This window comes from Trachymyrmex septentrionalis, unplaced genomic scaffold (genome assembly GCF_001594115.1).
Source record: "Trachymyrmex septentrionalis isolate Tsep2-gDNA-1 unplaced genomic scaffold, Tsep1.0 scaffold168, whole genome shotgun sequence".
In the NCBI taxonomy this organism is placed as follows: Eukaryota; Metazoa; Arthropoda; class Insecta; order Hymenoptera; family Formicidae; genus Trachymyrmex; species Trachymyrmex septentrionalis.
In genome coordinates, this window is record NW_017304842.1 from 186,433 (window position 1) to 190,181 (window position 3,749).

The window sequence follows — 3,749 nt, forward strand, 5'->3', positions numbered from 1 at the left end:
TTCGTACTTCGAAATCACAAATACTGGGTAGCAGAATTAGACGCGAGAATAATCTTTCACATTCTGCATAATCTTTCGCAGCGTTACAGATTGTAAAAAAATCTTTTTCGAAATTCGCTTTTCACTATCAAGAAGCGATTCCCGTAAGAATAAGTAAAACAAATTAGCTGAGGTTTGATTTTGTCCTTCCCTTTAGTTCTGCTCTTAGGCGAAACGAATTATCACTTAAAAAAAATTCTTAATTTTAATTAACAGAATGTCCTGTACCCTCTCCTCTTTGTTCTGGAAAAGTGGAGAATTTGAATCGACAATTAGGCTACGTTTAAGCTAGCGTTTTCTCTTTAAGCATCGCGAGAGATACTTCTTTGAAATCACTAATTTTATTTTTTACCGGGAGCAATTCTAAGTCGGCAATGAAAATAAGTAAGCCGGCGCAATGAGCGTATGATACATGCGTGTTACTAAATCGCGTTCGTGACTGCGCAGTATACAGTCATTTTCGATGCACTTAAAAGGTACACGATAACTTGTAAGCGCTGATTTCCTATCGTAAGCGCATGGTTGCTGTTTCATTCACGGAACACCGCGGGTATGTTTACCGTAGACGTGTAATTCACGATATAACGATCCAATTTACGCGATTTGATATGGTGGTGTTAGCCAATACCGGAATCGGAAATTTCGTGAATTCTTTAAAAAGTATTTACCTACATTCACAACAAAGCACATTTCCTTTCATTTTAAAAAAGGATCTGTTCTATATAGATAATTAATGATAATAGAGGAAAGGCGCCTAATATGAGATATCGACGTTTTTGCTAAACTAAATAGTAAACGCTATCTATTGGTTCCACCATAAATTTATTGCTCTTGGATTGAAAATTAATTAGTAGAAAATTCATTATTAGATCATGCCTGTAGTGATTACAGTAAAACAAGATTTTAGAATTTAAATGTCTTCGAGTATTCATTGAGATGAGCATTTAAATCTTGTTTATTATTTTATATTATTTTTATTATTTAATAAATAAATATTTGACAATAAATTCTTCATGTAGTGATAGAGTAAGGTTGTACTAATAAAAAAATACGGGATATGTTGAATTGTTCAATTATAGAAGTTAGATTTGAAAACCATAAGACGTGGAAATCGTAATATGAGATACCCGGAGTATTTCTAATATGAAATAACCCATGCTCCTATGTTATAGTGAAAATCGTTGCTAAAGTATAAATATTATTGTATAATAATAAAAAAGACAACCGGAATGAACGTCGAGTGCTTATATCTGCGATGCTTGATTCCAACTACCTGAAAACGAGTTCTGGGTTTAATCTATCGCATGCTCATTTTTCGCGCATGCTGGCTGTGTTTGTTTGTATTTTAGAAACATTAGATAAAGTTTTGTAATTGCAATACTGATATACTTTGCCTTTTACTATCGATTTCTCGGGGCATCTCATATTAGGAGCACACTTTTTTGACTTTGCGATTTGCTCACTTTTTACATTTCTTTAATTTAAAAAAAAAATGGAATTTGAATTAAATTTTATGTAACGTTATCTTAAAACTTCTTAAAGTCTCTTCAAAATGGCCTATTATTTTTTAAATTCTGCCTATAGACTTCCAGTATTTACTCAAAATGAACTCGATATCTCATAATAGGGACCTTTCCTCTACTTATATAGGATGTACTTTTGAACGTGAAAAACTAAACGCGCGCGATCGTCGGACAAGAGTTATCATTTGAATAAGAATTACGCGATAATATCTCAAACATAAAATTATTTCTCGCTTCATTAAAATACATATATCCCTCGACACTTTATCCGTACAACAACGAATATCCTTGGCAAACCTTTCTTTTTTTCAGGGGAAATTCTTTTCAAGCACGCAAGCTGAGAGTAACGCACTGAAAAGAGTTATTAATAGTTATCAAATGTCAAGTGAAATAATTTCAATTAAATGTTTGATTAATATAACTAAAAATCATTTTACTTTTCTAAATATTTACACTGTGAAAAAAGATTACTAAATCTTAATACATATCTTTTTAAATAGTATTAGCAATAAGTAAACATTCAATTATAGTAAACAAACGTTTACTCGATGAAAAAAATCAAATTAATGGTTTTTATCAAATAAATACTGTTTACATTTGATAAATATTTACTTAAAACTATACTCGAACAAATATTTATTAAAACTTAGATTTTTTTCCAGTATAGTAATGATTAACAATCAATTGATTGTATTATTATGTTTGATAATACTTATTACATATATATTTATATATATATAGAAAAATAAAATTATTTCCAGTTATATCAATCGAATAATTGATTGGAAGTATTTCATTCATATTTCGTATTATTAGGTCCTTTTTTTCTTTGCAAGCCGCGTCTCAGAAATTCAGAGTACACTCGTGTTTCGCGATACCGCAGAGAAGCCGCGCCGCCGTTTCCGCTGCGAGATGCCAGCCGCGAGATGCATCATCGAAGATGCCCCTTTGTGCACGCGCACCTGAGCCAGGCGGCGTTCACACCGGCGTAGCGCACCGGCGTGCAGACAAAGAAAATATATGCATTCGCACTTGCGGACACGGTTAATCGGAGAATTGCGAGAAATACGCAGCAACGCACGTGCGACGCATACGCGCAAAGAAGCTGTCAAGATCATCTGTTTACAATGCGCGAGCTCGATGACACGTTGCGCCGCAATCCGAGATCTTAGATACCGAAAGTCGTATAAGCGTCTCGATCGACGCGGTAAAAAAAAAAAAAAGGATTCCGCTTTGATACTTTCGGTTGCAAAATCATTACATAAGTTATTGAAAAGACCCACCATACGCGATGTTCCTGTCGGGAAGAGAACTCTGTAAGCGAGTCTCCGTGTAATGATGTCGATGGGGGATGGAAAGCTAATTTCTAAAAGCTGATTTCGCACGATTATTAGGCTTGTTCGCGTTGCTTGAAATCTGAAAAAATTTTTATACTCAAAACGAGATGAATATATACTCGGACGTAGAAAAAAAGAGAAAGTGCAAAAAATGCAAGCAACGCGAATAAATCTTATACGATCCATGCGTTTTAAGCAATTTCAGCGTTTGTGCAAAAAATTATCGAGATTATTATTACTCAATTATCAGTAAGGTGTTCAAGGAACACAGAAAATTAACAAACAATCAAAATGACTTTATTTCGATTCTTAACGTAAAATTTTGTAACAAAAAAATCATCATTTCGATTTTCATGACGTCAAAATAAAGTCATTTTGACTTTCTCTTGACTTGTTGTGGTGTTCCTTGGGTGGAATCCCGACAGATTCCATTGAATTTACATTGAGAATTAATATAATTTTACAATTACCACAATAGCATCGATTACTCGATACGCTATGCGTGTCGAACGATGAATGAATTTCAAGTATATTATTGATAAATAAAATCTTAATTATGTCTAAAATCAGAAGATTTCATTGCAAACATCACGTGCTTGCCTCGCGAGATGCAACGGGTTCGACGAACCGAAGACTTCGTTGTCCATTTGAAGATGAGTTCTCTCGGTACCAACGACTACTCATTCGATCACTCGAGGTTAGACAAGAAGAAATAAAAAAAAAAAAGAAAAAGAAAAGAGGAATGATGAGATCTGTTCTCTTTAATTGAATTTGATATATATAATATATTTTCCTATCGGAGAAAAAAAAAGAGAACGATGAACGATGCAAGTTGATCTAAAAAGAATAG

The 3,749-nt window shown here is 33.6% G+C and overlaps 1 protein-coding gene across 1 annotated transcript in view; it reads right to left on the reverse strand.

Moving 5' to 3' along the window:
* LOC108746363 (carboxyl-terminal PDZ ligand of neuronal nitric oxide synthase protein) overlaps positions 1–3,749 on the reverse strand; it is a 23,389-nt gene that overhangs the window by 18,497 nt on the left and 1,143 nt on the right. The window lies entirely within an intron of this gene.